The 22424-nt window shown below is 43.8% G+C and overlaps 1 protein-coding gene and 1 long non-coding RNA gene across 6 annotated transcripts in view; one reads left to right on the top strand and one right to left on the bottom strand.

Moving 5' to 3' along the window:
• C3_1H3orf70 (chromosome 3_1 C3orf70 homolog) overlaps positions 1 to 22424 on the bottom strand; it is a 135495-nt gene that overhangs the window by 90715 nt on the left and 22356 nt on the right. The window lies entirely within an intron of this gene.
• LOC144822677 (uncharacterized) overlaps positions 6340 to 22424 on the top strand; it is a 281123-nt gene continuing 265038 nt past the window's right edge. The window contains exons 1-8 of one of the 5 annotated variants that reach the window (XR_013608674.1): positions 6340 to 6466; positions 6572 to 6628; positions 6724 to 6787; positions 6882 to 7001; positions 7163 to 7283; positions 7382 to 7455; positions 7692 to 7764; positions 7918 to 8297. This is a non-coding gene — a long non-coding RNA (uncharacterized LOC144822677). Of the gene's footprint in view, positions 6467 to 6571; positions 6629 to 6723; positions 6788 to 6881; positions 7002 to 7162; positions 7284 to 7381; positions 8298 to 22424 lie in introns of those variants that run through there. The other 4 variants (XR_013608673.1, XR_013608672.1, XR_013608676.1 and 1 more) reach the window with 4 other exon arrangements.

The following is a 22424-nucleotide window of genomic DNA, read 5'->3' as shown; positions in this document are numbered from 1 at the left end:
GGAAACAGATAATAATTTGTGGTGTGTCGGGAATCATACTTTACTACCAACACTCGCCGCACAGTATGTCTCCCATGTGCATGTAGCTCCAGTTCTGGCAATACCAGCACTCAGTGATGCCCACTAGCCATTGCGTTGCTAAAAGGAACATAGAGCGAGAGGACTTGGAGTCCATGCACCTTGGACACACAAGGCAGTAGGCTGAACCTTCAGCCCCACTTCCTGACACCAATAAGTACAGGTGATCCAATTGTTCAGAGCATCTTATCCCTTCTCAGGCCCGCCTGACAACCATTATTGAGTTAAATATTTTGTAACAATGATACATTGTTCCAAAAACTGAGATGGTCCAGGAGCACAACAAGGAAGTTTAACCTAAATCCCGAAGTTGTAGGGCAATATCATTAATTACTTCAGCAAAACATAGATTATGCATAGAAGTGATGAACACCCCTATAGATTACATAGGATAACCTTTAGGAAATTAACCCATTCCCTTTAGGCTAATAAATGAGAAACTAGAAAGAATTTGGAATTGATCCTGATCGTTAATGCAATTAATAGAAAGGATGTAGTTGCCTTTTTGAGACTAATGCCCAAGGCCACTGAATCTTTTCGTAACTGACAGGGTTCATCAAGTAACAACAGAAGCATTGCAGGTCTATACAATTGAAATGTATAGTGGTAACAGATTTGTCTTTCCATCTTATCTTTGGCCACTTGGGAAAATAAGAGAATTAGTGGCATGATGTATAGTATTGATTTCACTAATGTCGCTGGGACGATTGGAGCTTAAGCACTAGCAAAGGTAGTGGTTTTTGTATTGTAACCAATTATCACAGCAATTGATTTGATAAAAACAACTGCAAGTTCTCAGAAGTGAAGTACTATCTGTGTAAGGTTTGAAAAAATGACCCCTATCTTCTAATCCTTAATAGCCATGGATCCAACATCTAAATATTTGATAAATGCTAGCTAGTCCTTTTGATGAATTAGGCAGAAGAGTCAGCTGTATTGCTCTTTTATGAAGTAGTTCTTAAAGCAAGGTTTTTAACATGGCACAATGATTTAGTGATGACTGTTTTCGCATGAGAACAAAAAAGGGGTCTTACCATTATATTGTGCATTTATAGATTTTAGAACATTACTTGATTGAGTAAGTATGAGTATTGAAGTTGAGGGAGGAATTTGCAACAGAATGTCAGAGGTTGGCCATTGGGTTCATGAGTTTTTCCCCCCGGTAGTTTCCTGAGAGCTCTTTGGAGCTTAGTCAAGGTGATGGGAGCATCCAGAATCTCCGAGTGGAGAGGATCCAAGGGTTCCCAGGGCAATCGTTAAGGTATGCATCTATGCTTTCTTGGGAGGTGTTGCTCCGTGTATAGAGAGCCTGGTAAAAGCTGGGGAATTCCTCCTACTTTGAAGGACGATGATGGATTCAACCCACATCTGTGACTGGGGGTGAGTGTCTGAAAAGCTTCAGCGCTCCGTCCATCATTTCCTTGTGTTTGCTTTGTTCGCCCTAAGTGGCCAGTGTACGCCCAGATGTGGGTCCCTTGCTCACTTTGACACTGGATTCAAGATAGCATGGCTAAAGAGGGGTGTTACCCTGAAACCAGTCCCTGGATGGTGGTTGTTTGCGGTTCAGGGAAGACCTGGCTTGGCAGGTCGGGCTGAACTGTTCCAATGAGGCACAGGGCCAAGACTGATTTGCATATAGCTGGATCTTAACTGGGGTGGCAAAGTGAGCTAAAGAACGATGATGGATTCAACCCAGATATGTGACTGGGGTGAGTGTCTGAAAAGTTTCAGCACTCCGGCAATCATCTCCTTGTGTTTGCTATGCCTCCTACTTTGCCATTTCTTAGTAGCCTATGTACCGTCACCTAACTTGATTTAAGAGATGAGTGCTTGTGTGGTTCGTTGGTGCAGTCTGTAGGAGAGTAAGGAGCCTACCTTGTAACCCCCCCATTGCAGTACCTCTACTTCAGGGCAACAACGATGGCTCTGCCTTGTTTGTCTGAAGCGTTCACAACTGGTCTCGGAGTGCGACAAGTTGCCGTTTGGTGCATCTAGATGGGACGGATTTGTCGAGGCATTTCATGGCCTCGATGCCTGCTGTGAGACTGGACTCGACTAGTCAGGCTTCCAGCGCACAAACAATGGGGATAGAGTATATGGTTCTCCATATTGTGGCTGTGAAGCCATCCTACAGAGTGGGGCCTGAGATCTCGGGGAAGGTATTAGTTTCAAAATACGCAATGATTTTCATTTGGTTTTCAGTGACATCAACAGGGTGCCTTGTCAAATGGGGAGGGAGTCGCCACTGGGGGCCGGCGGGTGCGGTGGAGCTCGCTTTGGCTAGAGTGGTCTCCAGGTGAGTCTGGTCAGAGATGCAGATGTCTGAGAGGCAGGCAGAATCTAAGCTCTGCAGTAGTGTGGGGGTGAAGAAGAAGTAATCGACGTAGGAGTATAAAAAGATGCACACTACTGCAGGTGTTCATCAAGCCCAGGTCTGTAAGGTCATGTGTGAGGGTGGTGGACATTGCACCCATCCCCTAGAAAGAAGCAGTACTGCGGTCTAGTACGGGGTCCCACACAATATTAAATTCACCCCCCACCATCATGTACCCAATAAGCTGCATCGCGTGTTCCAGTAGGTTTGCTCTGAAGTAGGCATCTTAGGCCTGGTTGGGGCATAAATATTGAGGATGGTAAGAGATCAGGATCTCCGTTGTATGGTGATTTTTAGGAAGCAACCGTTATTGTCCCTCTAAACCTTTAGTAGCTTGAAGCAAAAGGAGGGCTTGCATAGGATAGCTACTCCAGCAGTTTTGGCTGTGGTGTATGCCCAGTAGCTAAGAGGATTTTTTGTATGGGACATGTGAGGAGCATCACCCTGAAGTGAGTTTCCTGCAAGAACATAATATCGTGTTGCACTAATTCTTACGCCATTTGTTAGGGGCGTTCAGCCTCCGTGCGTTAAGAGATAAGAATTTGATATGTGGGTTAGCAGCCATGGGGAGGAGACAATGTGTGCACTTTAAGAATGCAGAACACGGAGTGGGACCTGTCGCAGAGAGAGGTATGAACCTTCCTGATAACCCTGGTGGCTAAGGATTGTGGGGCCCCATCCCATGAAAGGAGAGGGAACAAGCGGATATTGTGAATCGAGGGAAGGGTATTGAGAGACAGGTTCTTGCTGACCAAACTGTGGCAGTAGCATCATGGGCAACATATGGGGAGGGGCATATCAGGGCAAGTTTTTCCAGTTTTCTCAAAGGCCTAAGAAATGGAAAAAGGAAACTAGGAAAGAACACAACACGGTCAAACTACTCCATTTCAGTCTAGTAATGACCAGTGTACCCACAGGGGGGCCATTCAAGAGAAGTCATTCTCCTACGGATTTAATCATGGGGTGTCGGGTGGAAGTATGGAGGTTCGTAGGCTCTCATTCCCACTGCCTTTAGTGGCTGGGAGGTGAAGAACAGCCCAGAAGGGGCTCCAGTTTCCCGGGATAGCAGAATAGTGCATTCGAAATCCAGCACCACCCAATGCAGTGGGTCAATTGGGGCTCCAGATGGCTCCTGCCCAGTCCTGGGCTCCATCCGCCTGCATCAGGAGTCCAGCCAGGGCGCAGCTTGAAGAAGTGGTGAAGAAAATGCAGGGGATGTACCGGACTGTCCGTTGTCAAATGAGGGGAAGCAGGGGGTCCTGTGTTAGACAGAGCCAGAGGTTGAGGGCTGGGCGGTTGCGGATGTGTTGGATGATATCCTGTTTGGACTCCGGAGAAGCATTGTCCCTTTTGTGTTTGCAGGGGTGAGTGTGGTCCAATGAGATTTCACAGATGGCCGGCTGGGAAAGCAAGGCAGGAACGAGTCATCACTGTTAGAGTCCAGCGTAAAGCCCAGGAGTTGCTTCACCTATCTCAGGGAGCGAATAGCTGTGTGCTGGTCCTCCAAGGTATATGTGATCGCAAACAGATGGCACCATTGACATTGGCTGTTGAGGTCCCTTAATTTATCTGTGATGGGCTTCAAGTCTCTGTGCCTTTTCAGGATGATTGGTGCAATGTCTTTGAAGAGTTGAACTGTGTGGCCTTGAAATACAATGTCCATCTTCTTCCTCCAGGCTTGGAGTATGACCTCCTACTCCATAAAGAAATGGACCCTTATAAGGATGTTGGGGCAACATCTGGGAAACCCGGAACCGGGGCCTTCTGGTGAGCCTTGCCTAGTGCTGGAGGGGAGGCATCATCGTCGCTCATGATCGTATGGAGGAGGTCAGCGGTGAAGGTCATTATGTTCGTGCCATATGCTCCCTGTGCAAGACCACAGATGTGGATGTTGTTTCTCCTACTTCTGTTCTCCAGGTATTTTTACCTTTGTTGCAATTCGATTTCCTGCTCCTCCTGGATCGTGACTCTGCACCAAAGTGTTTCCTGTTCCTCCAAGTGGGCGTCCACCGTGCGTTCCAGGTCGTCCACCAATCTCAGTGACCTCACGCTTGATTTTGCAAATACAGGTCTTGATATTAGACTTGAGTGAGCCTATTTCAGATTGAATTTCTTGCAAAAACGTGTCCATTTAAGCCTGAATGATGGGCACCCGGGAGGCATTGTCAGAGCCGGTCCCCAGAGGGGGGCCCGGAAGGGTTCATAGTGGCAGCGACTGACTTCTGCCACTCAAAGTGACCGGGTTATCCTACCTGGGCTGCTGGAGGTATCTTTTGCAGATTTGCTTTATGTCATGGCAAAATGAAGAGTGGCGTTTTAGTGTGTGTTAGGGCTCAAGAACCCTGTTACAGTACTCCAGCCACCACCCACGAAGCCTTCGAGATAACTTGCCTTATGGTCAGTTTCTTCGTGTTCGAAGGAACTGCAGCAAAAAAGAAGATTATATGCTTCAATCTGACATTATGATGACACGTCTAATAGAGAGAGGCTATCCAAAACGGTTGATTAAACGCTCTAGGAAGAGGGCTTGGTTTTGCCACAGCGAAACACTCCTGGAACCATCAGCACGTAACCATCAATCTGAAGAACGCATGATCTGCGTGACCACTTTCTCAACGAAGAGTAATTCCATCAAAAAGGTTATAAACAAACATTGGAGCCTTATTGCAAAAGATTTGGAGATCAAGAACGTACCCATGCACGCCTTCAAAAAGGCGAGGAATGTAAAAGACTATGTAGTTTCATCTTTCTTAGAATGCCAACCCGAACCCACCTTAGCCACATGCTGGAAACAACCACGGATAGTTGGACATTATAGATGCGGGAATAGTAAATCTTGCCCTTCGACGATCCAATCCAAAGATTTTGTTTTCAAAGACCATCGACACACACACAAAGATCACACGAATTGCAACACCAAAAATGTGATCTATGGCATAATCTGCCCGTGTGACCTCATCTATGTAGGTCAGACTCAACAGCGTGTAAAAGCACGATTTCTCTCACATTGTAGTAGAATTAGATGTAAGGTACCTGGGGCACCCTTGGTTGAGCATTGTGTAAAACTAAACCATTTGCCTGAATCACTTAAATGGGTAGTGCTAGAACATGTCACACTAGGCCCAAGGGGTGGAGACCTACCTAGCACTCTCAATATCAGAGAGCTCAAGTGGATCTATACCTTTAACTCTGTAGCTGAGGGTCTAAATGAATCCGAAAACAGTTTTGTACAATTGGCGAATCTTTGATATACATCCCCAGGGCAATTTGTGGAACTATTTTCAGCTGTCCTATGAGAAATCAGTACAATTGACAGTAAAAATATTTTTGCTCCTTCATTTACAGTGATAACATGAATATACTGCCGGAGTTTACACTATCCTACGAGATAAGTGCACTCTATTTTTTGAACCAGCAGATACATAAATGTCTAGATGCATAATGTATTAGGAATACAAAACGTAATGTTTGTCCAATTCCTTTTTCAGCGTTTTGTTCTGTATATAATCTTTTTGAACCTATTTATCCTATGAGTCTACACTATCCTATGAGATAAGTGCACTCTACCATGTACAAATGGAATACAGGAGCCATGATAAATCCAATGTGGCTAGATGGATCACAATTGTAAGATGTTACAAATCATCACATATTCTCAGCTCTTAACATGGCTCCTTTTGATATGTCCTGAATTTATTTAATAATTTTTCTTAGGGGCTATGGGTATATTAGCGCTGTTATAAATTACCAATTGGGCAATACATTTGGTTTTTCAAGAGCGGTATCACACCGCAAGGTTATCTTAACTACTAGGCTTTAACACGGGACGAGTCTTTCCTCTACTCTTATGACTCGAGGCTCCGCCCCCCTTTCAAGCAACCAGGAAGCAAACAGTCCGACGCGGCTGAGCACAGAGATTTCGGAGTACTGTGAAGGGAACGGTGGTCCGCGGTAGATGGCAGGTTTCTGAGCCATTTAGGATGATATTTCGGGGCCAACTTTCAAAATTCTAAGGTAAAGAATCCTACTTAGAGCCTCAATATTTTTACGATGCGGCTGAAAAACGGGCCGTTACTTGAAACCCACGGGCTCTTTATTCTCTCTTATATTCTTTCATAGGAGGCTGTAAACTACGTATGACGCAGTCTTCCATCAAATTAACTGTGAATTGTAGAGGTAAGGATCGGATCATAGATGCCCCCCCAGTATTCATGCTTATAGTCCAACCCTGCATTAACAGTGATAAGGTCTTTTTTTCCCTCAATGTCCAGGCGTAAACCATAGCCTATACCTTGTATTCTGACTGATGCACCCAGAACATTTCGTCCCTAAGAGGTAATCTCTCCAGGAGAGCATTTTACAGATAAAGTCTTTTTTTATGTGCAAGTACACAAGATAGAACTTGAACCCTGTTTCTCATGATATTTAGGCGTTTTTCCAACCAATTTCAAGAAAGTCTATTTGAAGTAATGTGCTAGATTGGAGCATTTAACGCACAGGCTGTTCACACAGATTCCAATCTGTCTGCCAACAAAATTACAAAACAGTGGTAAGCAGTATAGGATTTATCCATTTTTTTAGACATTTCGCGTCCCTTCTTCCTCTTTTGTTAATGATGACTATATAGTAGAGCAATTTACAGCTAATCTGTTCCAATTAATATGCGAGCACCAAACATAGGATTCTAATCTGGTTTCTCTTTGCACTTAGACGTTTTCCAGCAACAATTTTCTAGTAAATCGATTTGGAACAGTATGAGATATTGGAGCACTTAACCAATGTGCAGCTTATATAGAATCCATCCTATCTACCGCCCTAATGAATAGTAGTGGTAAGCCTCAATAAGATATTTTTTCCTAGACTTCTTGATTGTTTGGGTTAATGATGCCTTCAGTTTATGACAAAAAAAACAATTTTCCCCGTCTTTAGGTTGCATAATTTAATAACCCATAAGGACGTTTCTAAGAACCTGGAAGAGTCCATCTGAACCTTTGAAATCAGAGGTAAATAATAGACTACGAGTATGACAAGATGTCACCACCCAGGGACAGTACACCTTCACTGTTCCACGCCTTTAATTGGTGTGCCCCTATGTCAATTAAGCAGATTATTGTTTTCAACAACTGTGTGAAATGACGCAACAAGCCCTTTTTTGTTTAAATGGCTATTTTTTGTTTGTACCAGCTGACTTGTCATAAAGAGTGGTTGAAATATCCGTCTATTTCTCCATCATTTGCAGTTAGAAATCATCGCTTCGATCCAAGGTGAATATACCTTCTGTTGATTCAACCCCCCTCGCCATTTTCCGATAGGTGAGCGACATTTCACATGTACTCTTCAATTTAGCAACATGTGATTCTGAAACAAGTAGACAACACGTTTTTAATTGTTCACACTGTTCCGCCCTGCTTGTAATTCATAACAGGATGGGCGTGTTTCTAATTAGTTTTTTAACTATTCCCCAGGAGGTTGCCCACCCACAACTTCTTTGTCCTGACGAAGGCCCTTTCTGTAAGGAACAGACTCCTACCATTTTTCGGGTCGAAACGTAGACTACACAACTATCGACCAACTCCGACCCCAAGCAAGACATTAACGGCACTAGCGGAGTTAGGCTTTGTTCATTAGTCGTATTTCAGGACTCTATACGAGCCTCATGGTGTGGCCTTTGGTTCAAGGGACCACATGTACACGGTCTTTAAACTTAGAGTAAGACTTGTCACTGAGTGATTCAGACCATTCCTATCCCATTCCTGACACTTCCCTCACTTCACCCCTCCCCGTTGTGAATGTGGGCACGCACATTTATATAAACTTGTATTTATATAATGTTCCAATAAGGGATCGTCCAACTTGTTTATAATAATTAAATGTATTATGAGTTCTAATCCATTAAATAGGATGTATATGCAATTTTGAATTAAACTCTTTTGCATTCAATAGCTTTGCTTTTTTGAATTGATTTAATACAAATGAAATTATTGTGAATTTTTTGTTCTATGTCTGAGGACCCCTTCCTTTCATTCTGTTACGTAGATCCCGGTAGGAACAAACAGCAGATCAGCAAGGGTCTGTTACAGAAAGGAGGCACCGGGCAGAGCACCCTGACACACCCGCAGGAAAGCTCAGCAGAGGCGATGCTTGGGCTCTCTGGCATCCGGCGGTTCCAGGTCGAAGCCTCTAGGAGAGCCACAGGCCACGGGGAGGGTGCAGCGCAAAGTTTTGCATTGGGGCTCACAGAGAGCTGGCAGAGCTGTTCAGGGCATCAGTGAAGGAACAGGGAAGTCTCAAGTAGCTGGAGAGTGCCAGGACAATCTTCGCTGCTGAGGGGAGGGTCCCAAAGGATGTAGTCACATTTCCCCAGGCCGCAGGTGAGGCAAGTCCTAAAAAGCAAGGCTGCTAGGCCTTGGTTAGCAAGAACAGACAGGACCAACCCACAGATGGCAGTGGAATAGGGAGTGTGAGTAGTCCACAGGCAGAGTCTTCAGGGTTCCCTCTCTCCTGGCGGTCGTTAAGCAGCAGTCGGAGATCCGATGGCAGGGCCCACAGAGATCACAAAGCCTTCTTAGGATATTCCTTGGACCCCCTTGCCTGAAGGCCACCAGCAGGCAAAGACGGCTGTAGTGGTGTCAGGGAGGCCAGCCAGAGTGCACAGGGGCAGCGTGGTCTCCACCAACAGTGTCCGGAGGACCACGCGCACCCTCCTCAGGCACCGCAGGCCCAGCCGCTGGTCACGCTCCAGAGTGTGGTGCACTCGTCCCACCAAGGCCCAACAGGTGTGACCAAGAGGGCCCACTATGAGATGGCAGCTCCCTCTGGCAGCGGGATCACGGTTAGACCCCAGGGGGCCGCACAGGAGTAGTCTTGTGATAGGGGCTAAGTCCCTAGGACACTAACAAATGTGATCAGGGCCCCAGCAAGGCCTGTAGGTGCCAGTCACAAGTTGCTGAGGTACTGCCTGTACAGAGAAATGACACTGAAGTTATCAAGGAGGCCATCCAGAGGCTCATGACCAGCCTGATGCTCAAAACCAGCGTCTCAAGGTCCACAGCTCTCTCCGCAGGTGCCATATGGTCTGCCTCTGCCCCCACTCAGTAGCGTGGAGCCTGCAGTTAACCAAGGCCTAGCGAGAGCAGATGATAGGAACCCAAGGCGGAGCAGCGGTCCCTGCCAGCAGCGGGACCGCAATCAGGTCTTGTGGGGCCGCTTAGAAAGGGTCTCTCGATGGAGGCTCATTGGCAATGCCCGAGCATCACCAGAAGTGGTCGGCCGCGTTAGGCCCATGTATGCTGGCCACAATTTACGTCACCATGGTTATCAGTCCCAAGATATCAAGCAGGGCTTCGCGGGGCCACCCAAAGATGTCACAGCACTGAAAGTGTCTTCCAATAAGGGATCGTCCACCGAGGTTCAGCTTACTGCTTTGTGTGTCCAAGGTGCATAGGCTCTGTACTTCAAATCCCCTCACACTGGCTTCCTTTTAAGAACGTAATGCCTAGTGCTCGTCATTGAGTGCTGGTATTGTCAGGACTGGAGCTGCATATGCTCAAATTACTTTCATATTTCACTATACTAATTCACCACTAACACTGTATGGATTCCGGAGTAGCGTGCTACTCGCCGAAAAAAGCACTTCAACCCCCCATCAGGGGTAACAAGCACTATATAAATGCAAACCTTTTTCCCTTCTCTGTCCCTCCACTATCCTTCACAATCTAAAGAACTGACTAACATATCCACCACTCAAATTACTTTCATATGTTCACTATACTAATTAACCACTGATCCTTCATGGGTTCTGAAATACTGTGCTACTCACTGAAAAAGCCCTTCAACACCCCATCAGGGGTAGCAAGCGCTATATAAATGCAAAATATTTTCCCTTCTCTATCCTCCACTATCCTTCTCAATCCAAATAACTGACTAACATAGCCACCACTCAAATTACTTCCATATTGTCACTATACTAATTCACCACTAATCCTTTGTGGGTTCCGGAGTAGCGTGCCAGATGCCAAAAAAGCGCTTTGACGCCTTGTCAGCTGTTGTAAGTGCTATATAAATGCAATTACAATACAGTACAATACAATAAGAGGAAGACATTGCGCGCCGGTTTCTGGTAGTAAACTATGAATTCCGGCACACCACACATTCTCACGTGTCTCTATCGGGGGCAGCAATCATGGACTTTCTTGTATTTAACTGCATGTTATCCTTTTCTAAGCAACTGTGCTACAATGCTGTTGCAGTCAAAACCATGATACATGGAGTCCGGATTTTCCTTACAAAGACCTGTTGATTTTTCAAGGATAGTTTGCATGGATATCGGGTCAAAGAGAAGTATTATTAGGTTGTATTGTTACTGAAAACAAACTTTGAACTATTCTATTGGACATTATCTGAACTTTTAGGGCTGATTTTATATTCTACTAAAGTATGCTGGGAAAGAACAGTGAGGATTACTACATTTTAGTTTATAAGTGCTGTGTTAAGGCATTATGGTTCTATTAAGCATATAACATTGCTAGATTAGGGGGAACAGGGTATTAAAAGTGTTGATTATCTTTCTAGTTTTACAGAAGTAAAAAGTATAACCCATCTTCATAGGAGAGTGTATAGATATAATGCTTGAGGTATTTATCCAAAGCATAAGGGGAGAAATACTAGCACACATATATATTTGGTGTACTTATTGTTTCTATGATTAGTTTTTAGAAATTACCTCTTTCATTTCGAAGTACTGAGATTGAAGTACACAGAGATAGAGTTCAGGTATATCAATTCACAACTGCAGTAACGTTTAGTGCGTTAAACAATTAAACACTGAAGGTATGTTGATTGCCTTGTAGGAACGCACTACATTCCACAGACCTAATTTCACATTTGAGTGATGAGGCAGGAGCGATGGAGTGCTATGTCTCTGTTTTCTCTCATATCTCATTCCCTTTTCCCCACTTCTACCTCTGGCTCTAACGTTTCTGTGTATGTGGTGATGAGACGGAAAAGATCAGGGCTCCTGTTGGATCCTGCACACACGTTTAGTTTAACCTGACTCTTTTCATATGGTCATGTTTTGTTTAACTGGCAGCTGTTCCTGCAATGCTGTCCTGGTTAGAATGGCTGTACCATGTTATTTTAAAGTAGACTTGTAAGAACAGAAAACAAAGTCAATGAAAATCTTTGTGTATTCTCAAACCGATATAATCCGTTTTAATGTCCATTGGTTCAATTTATTATTTACAAACAATGGTAAAACGTGATAATAAATGCATCAAGTCCATTGGCTTTCGTTGATTAGTACTGCATTATGAAACTGGGCTCCAAGATGGCCTTACCCAGGAGTTGGCGATGCATCCTGATGGGTTAAAAGGGTGCAGGCATGAGGTATTTGCAGATCCAGCCTTGTAATGATAATCTTGAAGATGGTGATCCAACAAGTTTCCCTCCCACTAATGATGAGCAGAGGAGGCAGGTTGCTTGGCGCGTAGGCAGAATGGACGGACTCTCCAAGTATTCTTCTCAGCCCCTGATGTCAAATGCCTGGTACCAGGTGTTTTGGTTACGATACCACAGGAAACTATGTTGGGGTACTATTACAAGTCAGAAAATCATTTTTGGTTGTGTAAAACCACATTCTGAGAATGCCAAATATGTCTCCAAATTTAGAAAAAACAGCTGCACATGCAAGCAAAACTGACACCTGCCATAGTTTTGTCAATCAGTCTCAAAGCTTTTTACACACACGAGATATACATAGGCAAAAATAGATCTGTGGGTGGAAATTCAGTGATTCTTATTCACAGAAGGAGGAGTAGCCAACATTTCTTCCAACAAACTGGGATGGAATATTTTATAGGACGAAATATTTTAGAGAAAATACTTACGTTTTTCCCAGTGAAGTGAATCTCTAAGCTGGGTTGAATATGGAGCAATCTTAGAGGGCTGCCTTAGAAAAAGTTGGTGAAGACCCACAAAATCATACCCATGTGGGTGCTCACCAAGGTTTTGCAAATTCCTTCCCTTCCTGGAAATTTACTCCTGTGAAATGCAGGAAGAGGTTCCTTTGTCAGGGTCAGAAAGTAATGGCTAAACCCCCATGTTTCATGGTGATGTGGGAAGGGGTTTCTTCACTTCTCATAGGGAAAAGCAGAAGCATTGCTTTCCTCCATGCATGCTCCTGCAGGTGTTCCTCAAGGCGGACAAGCAGCTGGAATATGCAAAGTGGCCCGTGTGCAGCCCTGGCAATATAAAATTCCCAGGGCATAGTATGCAAATCCCTAAACTTGTCTAAACCTCCCAAAAATCGTAGTTGTACATTTATGGTGCACAGACTTAGTCACTTTAAATGAAACGTGCTCCTAGTTTTCATTTCTGTAAATCAGTCAATGCAAGCTGCTTCTTTATAGAATGTTGCTTCTTTAGAGCACAGCACCTAAACAAATGAAGCAAGAAATGTCCCTTTAAAAAAGAGATCGTTTTCGAATACGGGACCAAACGCATTTCTCGGCCGTAAATCTAGTTATTGTATCTGGGAACAGCTGATCAATATATGAGTTAATGGATTCACTTATTTTACAAGAAATAACAACCTTGTAGTTATTTTTACTAGAGCAGGTGGAAGCAGCGTGAATGGTGTTCCAGGCATGTTGTGTGGGACCAAGGCGTGTTCACTGCTTCAGTAACACAAGCCAGTAAGTAGTATCTCACTGTTACCCTTTAGTATTTAGGCGGCACCGCTCTACATTTTAGATGAAGGGCTTTATGCTGAGTCTACTACGGGAACACCAAATAACTATGTCCTATTGTGAACTGGTGCACCGCACTTTCAAACATGGATGCTGTGCATAATGGATATCATCAAGTCACAAAAGGTTATCGTTTCGAGTTCCATGTAATGTACAGACAAGAGGTGGCAGATTACGCCAATGGTGGAGAGCCATAGCAGGAGCAAGGGCGCACTTTCATTGCCTATTTGTCAACATTCTGAGCTTAAAAGGGGATAGCGCACGTTTTAGTTTGCTAATTAGCATAATGATGATGATATAGGACATGGTACCAGTATCATTTTACTTCCTTTCACTTTTTGAACAAGGGAGTTATTGACATGGAAACAGTATGCAGTCCAGTCCCTCTACCTGAACAACTATGTTACGGTAATAGTCATACTCAAAATGCAAACATGGAAAATAAATCAGTTCTTTTGTAAACTTCATGTGAAAGGCCCTTGTGTAAACTTCTCTTTTCTAGGCATCTACTTAGATGCAGCATGTAACTATACTTTTGTTATGTTCTCTGACAGCCACTGGGTCTTGCTCGCGCTCTAGAAAGCTGCAAACTAAATCTGCTCAGCTCTGGCAGGGTGATGAATTTCCTGCAGGCTGACTTCAAGTTCAGGAGCCTTCTCAAACTTCATTATTCTCTTGTCTCACTTCAAAGCCAGCGCTACCGGCCTTTCAGAGGAACTATCTTCCAGGAAATCTGTGCATTCCCCTGTAGGCCTGTCTGCCTCGAGACCAAAACCAATTTATCTTTGTTTTACCTGCTGTATGTTTAAGCCCTCAGCTCCCGTTTCTCATTCTCAGAATTGGCACTCCCTTTGCTCATTAAACTCGCCCCTAAAACGTTTGATACCCCAAGAGATTGAGAAGAGACACGAGGGAGTCAAAAGCCTGTGGATGCACACAGTTCCTTCCTATGCCCACTTGGCTTTCCTCAGTGCTTTGAACCCTGTCTCTTCACTGCCATGCTGCTCCTCCTACTTCATAGCTGGCCAGTGACCCCTGACACCTGATGTCATGTAATATCTGGAGCGAGCCCGGGTTCAACACTTAGCATGTTTAGATTGTCCTGTACGTGCTTACAGTGTGAAACAAGCACTGGCAAAGCCAATAGGTCTCGGCAATGCCCGAGCTATAGGCCTTGTCAATCTGAATATCTTTTAGCCATGTTATCTAGCAGCACATCTGCTGTTCAGCACGGCTGTAAGTTACTGAAAGTCCAGAATCACAGGACGTTGAGCCGATGCAGAGTCTCTTCGCCTCCCATGTGGAGTTTATTGTCCTGTCCCCCCTAACACAAAAAAGCGCTATGACGTGGACTGTGCTGGCCACATCATATCGCTTTTTTCTGTGACTCTCAGCCGTGCTGAACAGCAGATGTGCTGCTAGCCAACATGGCTTAAAGGATTTCTTTGTTTTGGGCCCAGCTGCAAGTGAAAATAAGAAAATCCCCTATAAGCTACTGGCTCGAACAGAAAGCATACAACGTATGGTGGCAGCTGAACGTATCCAGGTGTTATTGTATTACCAGGGACGGATTCCACTGGGGCTAGTCTGGATCTGACTCAATAATAGCTGTCAGATCTGAGAATCTGGCTAGATGCCAATCACTTCCTGTACTGGGGCTCATAAATCTTTGATTATGCCCACCACTACTCCTGTCTCTCGGCTCCATCCACTACCTCCATCTATTCAACCCTGTGTTTTCATGTTTCTCTCACTGTAAAGGGCAACATCAGGACCACACACCCAGTACAAGTGCTCCTGATCTAGAATTCAGTGCCAGTGTTCTGGACATCCAACCTGCTCTTATGGATTTTTATTTGCTAGATCAGTCTTCTCCAACAAGTAGCTCGTGAGCTATCAGTAGCTCTCCAGCTACATGTAAGTAGCACTGCTCTCCTGTGTGCCGCCCAGGCTACAAGATTAAACATTTTTGCTTAGTTGAATTACTGTATGTATACGAAAATTGAAAAGAATGTGTACGAGAAGAAAAGCTGTGCATTTTCTGAACATGTGTTCTGATGTTTGGAGAAAATGTTTTTATTTCCAGAATATATTTAAATCATTTGAGTGGTGAATCTTGCAATATTGGGAGACTTATTAGTCATATTTGGTGCCTGTGGGGCCACTCAGGGGTGTTGCAGCTGTGGCTAATATGTATTTCCCAGGTCCTGGCATTCCAGATTAACAAAACCTTGTAGACATTTGAACTAGCAACCCTGAGTGATGCACTGAGGTGGTCACTGTTGGTAATGTTGCATGGGGTGGCTACTAATTTATTGTTGCCTGATGCGGTCACTGATATAACACTAATACTTTTAGTACTACAGATGATTTTCATTGAGCATAGGTAGCTCTTATTACTGAAAAAATTGGAGGCCCATGTGATAGACATACTCAGATGACAGTGCCTTGAGACCCTCACAGGTGAGTAGCGCGCTTTACAAACCACAGATTGATTGATTGACTGACTGCTTGCAGCATTATCAGTTTCAGGCAAACTCCGAGACTACACAGGGAACAGGTTTTGATTTCTTTTGCCCTGCTTAGAACTTCCAAAACCAGTAGGATGACGGGATCAAATCCATAGGCAGTAGAACTGCAGAAAAAGCAATAGCCCACCGCCTAAATCAATAGGGTTGGAAAGTATGTGTTCGGTCCTGTCCACCACATTGCAAACAATGTGCTCTCATTAGCACTGGCACAGTTCTTGGAGAGCAATATAAAATGGATCAGTGATTCATTAACTGGTCCATATTTCTCTGCAAGTTGCCCCCACCCTAAATGGTGGCCCTGAAGGCATCTATGCGGTTGGGTGCACAGTGGGACTTAGGGTTCCCTTCAGCGGCCTGTATTCAGCGTACACCTCTAAAGACACTGACAGAGTGGTTTCTGCCTAACCATTACTGCTTTTAGAGGCACATCCCAGCCTGCCTTTCGATAGGGGTCCGGTCATACAACCCCCCACACTAAAGACCCGCTGTGCCCCTTTCAAAGGGCATCCTGAGGAATACACTAGTCATATGCTAACTCTTATTGATCCATGCCCAAGAGATTTGTTGGCAATGCAGCTGTAATATGTTGCAGAGTATTAGGCAAAAGCATTCCTTAATTCATCAACCACATCAATAAAAACAGAGCCGCTTTCCATGCCAGGTACTAAACTGACAACTACTCCATGAGTATTATTAAAGGGCCCGGGCCTCCTCTCTTTTAATATTGGTGTGCTCTGGGAGAAGTACAAAGTGGTGCAGCTCCCACATTGCTCCTACAGTGCTTCTCTAATATTGCTCCAAAGATGCCTGAATTGCTTTGATTGGATTAGCAATGCTTTGCAGCTCCTTCCTTCACCACCTCTTCACTTCCTTCCTAGCGTTGGACTGACTTTACATTGATTATCATGACATAGGGCTCTTTTACGAAATTTCCATTTACAAAAAAGTGGTCAAAAATTGCTCCCAGACAGTTTGTGAATGGAAAATCATACTGTGATCAGACCTATGTATTAATAAGTCAGTTCACAAAATGTGTAGTGGGTCGCAATCTGACCTACGTCTTCAATATTCATGAGGTAAGTTGTGAATTGTGACTCACTACAAATGGATGCCATCACTGGAATGGACAATGGACCACCATGTCTGTGATCACATTTTAATAAAGAAATCTTATTATCAAAATGCAGCCTGTTTTCCTTAAAGGGAAAGGAACTGCATTTACAAAGAAAAGTTTAATACGTTTTTTAAAGTTTGAGAGTTGGTCCCTAGACCACTGCCTACTGCCCAACTAACTTTTTTGTTTTTACATACGCAAATGGGAAGGGATTTCCTGGGGACCCCTTCTTTTTTGAGAAGGTGTTGCCAGCCAAACTCTGTAAATTTTCCATGTTTTGAGACAAGATTACAGTTGCAAAACACTGATATATACCTTAACGAAATGCTAGGTAGAAGGTACACCTTAAACATGCTCCCTACACATAGCGATTCATTATATGCTTCTAAGTCCATTTCGTAATTCGGTAACCTGTTACAAAATTGCAAAACGACTTAAGTACAGAACAAATAGTCATTTTGCAATTGCAAACCCTGTGATTTGGCATGCTTTGTGACTCTAAATTGCTTCGTACATTCGGCCCATACTTATGAAGTGGATTCTAAAGCAGGTCTGATTTTGCTCTCTGAGAGAGGAGGAATAATTCTGTTTAGATAATCTAGTTTTGTTCACCAGCTGCTTGCAGGTGGGATACGTGGTTGCCACCATGACAAATTATACAACGAGCAGCGGCATAGTGCAAAATGATGGTGCCCCCTGCAGAATGTGATGAAAGCACGGCCGGACTGGCAGCAGCGGTCATCGGGCATTTCCCTGGTGGGCCGGAGGGGTGGGGGCCAGTTTTGCAGCAGCCGGGCCGGTTTTATCACTGGGGTCGGTTTTGCAGCAGTGCTGCAATATAGGCCCCCTGTAACAAAATTAAAGTGGCAGTGGTCCTCACAACTAGAGCTTCTCAGTGCCACAACGCCCCACATCCCATCCCACCCAGGTGGGGCAGACGAGTGGAATTTCGAGGGCTGGTTTCTCTTCCCAGTCCAGCCGTGAAAGAGGGGGCCGTGAGTTTTCAATAACGAGTGCCTAAAATGGGCAGATTCTGTCCGGTACTGAGTACCTGCCCTTCTTTAATTTGAAAAGGAGAGTACCTGCATTGCTGCAATACATTTAATGATGGGAGAGTATTCTCATTTCTCAGGAGCAATCAGATATAGAAAGTTGTGAGTACCTGCATTTCTTCTATATTTCCGTTTAAAGAAGCGGCATAACTCACATATATTAAATGTGCTGGACTGTATGTGGGCCCACCTTAAGGGTCGGGGCCCCGTGCGCCACAGGGGCCTTCGTTACGCCCCTGGACTGCACCAGAGGGAAAAGGGTACCACTGTACTTAGGGTAACAGACTACGGTGGCTGCGCTCAGATTTGACGGGTTTGGCTGCAGCCTGCAAGTGATGCTGGGATAAGAAAGAATATGCAAAGCAGCGCCAGGTGTGAGTAAAAACACGGGAGCGCGCTGTGCAGCAAATACGATGCGGTGTGTGAGGAAATGTGATGTGCTGGGAAAATGCCAACGACTGTGCGACACGAGCAGAATACGTGATATATTTCACTCGAAGAAGAGTGAAAACTGCACAGCTGAAGGGCAAGAACGAACAAGAAACTTACTTATCACATGCCTTTAACATCTGTGTAACTGAAGGCTGGCAGATTTGAACACCACATGTTCACCTCCAACTTGCTAATGTTTTTCATGCATATTTACATTTTCAACAGAGTTATATACATCGCAGCCTGCCGCCACTACACCTCCAGGGTGCTTGTAACACGACAACACGGCGCCGCAGCTTGTAGCGCCACCTAGAGAAAGGAAGCGGGTGGGGCTGATTTTTGGAGTGAGCACAGCTCAGACACAAAGGTTTTCGTAACACGCTTTGACTGGAAAATAAAGGCTTTTTTATGGTCTGATGGCCCCCCCGACAGAACGGACAGCTCGATGCCCTTTTCCTTGCACCATGTTTAGCCGTCACCAGATCACTCCTAAATGGATCTGACACAGGCATGGCAGAAGAATGTGTAGCTGATTAGTCATGCCCCAATGAGCTTTCAGCGACACAGTTTTCAAATGCTCCCTTTCAGGAATGGCCAGAAACACCATTAGCTGCCTGCCAGAACTTATGTGAGCAGCAAAAATATAAATGGAGAGTAGCTTGTATATTATCCTCCTCATTCGCTTTGAAGTGCATCACTCCCATTGTATGGATATTGAAGTGTTCGTGCAATCCACGGGAAGCACAATCCACGGGAAGCACACCGTTTTGTGGTCAGGTGCCTGCCACGCATGAAAGCAGCAAAGAAGCCATCGCACCAATTGGAACCCGATAGAAGTGTTCCAAAACCAGCGCAGATTGCCATTGGCTGCCCAGGATGCACCGCGAGATCCACGAGGAAGGTGGGAGGAGAGCCACAAACTTAGGCTGGATGCTATATGAACTCAAGACTTAATCAAGACTTAATCCACTCTTCACAAATCGATTATTGCTACAAGTCTAGTGATGGGGCAATCTGTGGTTGAGCTCTCCGCAAACAGCCAGAAAGTTACTGACCGGTAACTTTACGGTCAAAAATGTGGGCGCAGGGGTCTCCACTCCCTCGTTTGATGGCATGGAGATGCTTAAGTCAAAATATAGGCTTAAACCTCAACATGTTAAAGGTGAATTCCGTCCATGAGAGCTACACTAGACATCTTCAACGAAACGTGCTTTTGTAAATAGGGCCCAAGTTCTCTGCTTGGTGCTGTTTTGAGAGCCTTCCTTCATTTTGCACGAAGACATGTTGCACATATATGACTGTGGAGTGACCTAGGAGTGAGACAAATTCTAAAACTGGTGTTGTTGGGCTAAGCAGAAGAATCTGTTGATTATATTTTATGCATCGTAGGCAAACAGATTTTTGGCCTGGTTATAAATTGTATGAGATACTATTTTAACACTGTACTTTTATGGTATTATCTTATGCTGAATAAAGTATATTTTGATTGATTTGATTTGATTGTTGATATAGCATGGAATGAGACTGTACATGGTTTTGGGATTGATGGGTACTACTTTAGAGATTGATTTTATCCTTAAATATGCATCCAATGCAGAGCATTCAGACTTCACACAAAGAGTGCCCAGGTTATTTCCACAACAGTCTATCATATCCAGAAAATTATTGCGATGGATGCAGGAAAGAGCACTTTTGCTGTATGTTATCAAGGGATGGAAGGAATACTTTAAGTTGAACACTTAATTCTCAAGCATTATTTCATCAATTTCCACCGAACTATCTTGATTCTTTGGAAACCATCCAAGAGCCTTGAGAGACTGTTAACCTTTGTAATAACCTCTGGCAGCAGAAGACCAATAAATTTGATTTGGACACTGCATGGTAATTATAATTCATGAAACCATCCCTGACATTATCCAGAATCCCCAAGTCTCTTGAGGAGTTGTCCTCTTCCTCAAAAGCCCTAATTTTGGTTCCAAATTGATTAATATTTCTACTCTCTACGGAAAACACATTTTTCTAACGAGAAATCATCAGTTGCCTGTTGCATATTAGATTTAAAAGGTATATTTAAAATGACCTCATCCTTAAATCCCCACCAAGTGAGTCTTCTATTGCTATACTAAACAGTCAGATGGCCAAAGACAGTGACATGATGAGAAAATGCTTTCAGTAAAAATCTCACAATTAGTAATCCAACTTAAGATTCAAGTCAACAAGACACAATTTCATGAGAAGAGAAGAATTACATGTTTACTGCATGACAGCAGAATGTAGATGATGGTCATCATCAATCAGAGAATCAAAGCCTAGAAGTTCACAAGGGAAAAAATATGACACACATCTCGATCTGTCAGTATGAATAGTAGTGTTAAGTTCCCTGATCTGATTCATAATTAATTCATGGAATTGAGTTGAACTTCAACATGAATTTGACTTTAGCAAAAGTAACTAAAAATCGACAGAGTACCCTCCCCTCCGAAGTGAATTTCTGCTTCCATCTTTTTTAGATTGGAGTATAAATTCATTTAAGTAGACCACAGAAGCTACCTACATACACCTCGGACAGTCCAACTGTGTAAGGGATGTCGGAGATTTGGCCATGTGTCCGCACAACCTATAAAGAAGTGGGCAAACACATGGCTAGGTTTCGCTTTCACATATCACCACATAAATGGGATGTATGTCGTTACTACGCATGCTTTTACAACGCATGCCTTTACCACGCAACTTTTACAACGCAAGTCGTTACAACGACTTGCGTTGGGGGGCGCTGGATAGTGAATAGTTTAGTTCACTATTCCAACTCCAGTCCCCGTGGATAGTAGGGAAGGTTTTGGATAGTAAATTAAACTATTCCCTATCCTACAGCGCCCCCCAGTCGTTGTAAAAGTTGCGTGGTAAAGGTAGTGCGTGGTAAAAGTTGTGTTGTAAACGCTGTTCCCCCATAAAATGTGGCAATGTGTGAAAGCAAAAACTTTTAAATGACCCACAACGCCATTGGAGAAAACTCGCATAATGAGAGGTACTTTAAAAAAAGTATATATATTTTTTCAAAAACAAAATCACAATTTTGAATTCTGTTTTTGAAAATTTAAAACATTCAAAGTTTGTCATGTTTGAGGAGCAATTTGTCAAACTTTCAATGCATTTACAGAAAATGCAGTTATGGCAGAGTTTGCAGACATCTCTAACTTTGCTTAGGGAGGCCCTTGCCATGGTGGGAGTAAAGTTCTCTGTCATGGCAAAGATACATACGCTGTTTGCCAAACTCGAAATCAGGCCCTTAGTAACTTTTGTGCCCTCTCAGTAATAAAGAAGGAGGAAACCTACCCGGATTGCCAAGTTGTAACTTTTTCATTACTTTTCCTAGTTCCTCAATTAATACAGATTCCAACAAGCCAAAAATGTGTGGTACTTTGATGTGGGACACCCTTTCACGTTACAATTTTTCAGCTTTACTTGTTTAATTAATCACATCTCAGCCAGTGCTTTATTTGTGAAAGAAAGAGTGCCAGTGCCTGAAACTCTGCCCAGAAGCCCACAGCTGGTGCAATTAACTGTTGGCGCATGGAACACCAAGGCTGATAGTTGGCTGATAGTTTTAGAACCACCTCATAAGTATTTAATGCACTACAGGACACTCCCTCTCCCTTTATCTCACACCTGCACGTTCCTGCTATCACTTTTTGTGACTATTCTGCCATCTTTCTTGTCCTTCATTTGTTGGATCTGTGCATCTCTCTTTCTTGCACTCAGTAGATAAATAATGCAGAAAAATAAACGCCAATCCCCAAAAATAAAAGTTCAATGCCCCCACCGGCAACCACCTGCTCAAATTAATCACTGATCAGAATTCTAATGTTTGATTTTGGCTTCGGGTGGATTGTCTCATTCTCAACTCTGACCACCCTTTTTCAATCTTAGCCTTCCCAGCCAAGGGGTGACATTTTTGTGTCCGCAAGCATAACACATCAAATAAAATATGTTTGTTCGGAAGATAGAAAAACAAGTCATTAACCTGTAAATTCAAATAATAAAGAAGAAGACATAACGTTCAATGTGTCGTTCAACAAATATAATATGGAAAATAAAATA

This window comes from Lissotriton helveticus, chromosome 3_1, assembly GCF_964261635.1.
Source record: "Lissotriton helveticus chromosome 3_1, aLisHel1.1, whole genome shotgun sequence".
NCBI lineage: Eukaryota > Metazoa > Chordata > Amphibia > Caudata > Salamandridae > Lissotriton > Lissotriton helveticus.
Note: the sequence above shows the minus strand (reverse complement) of the source record. Positions and strands in the feature narration are given on the sequence as shown.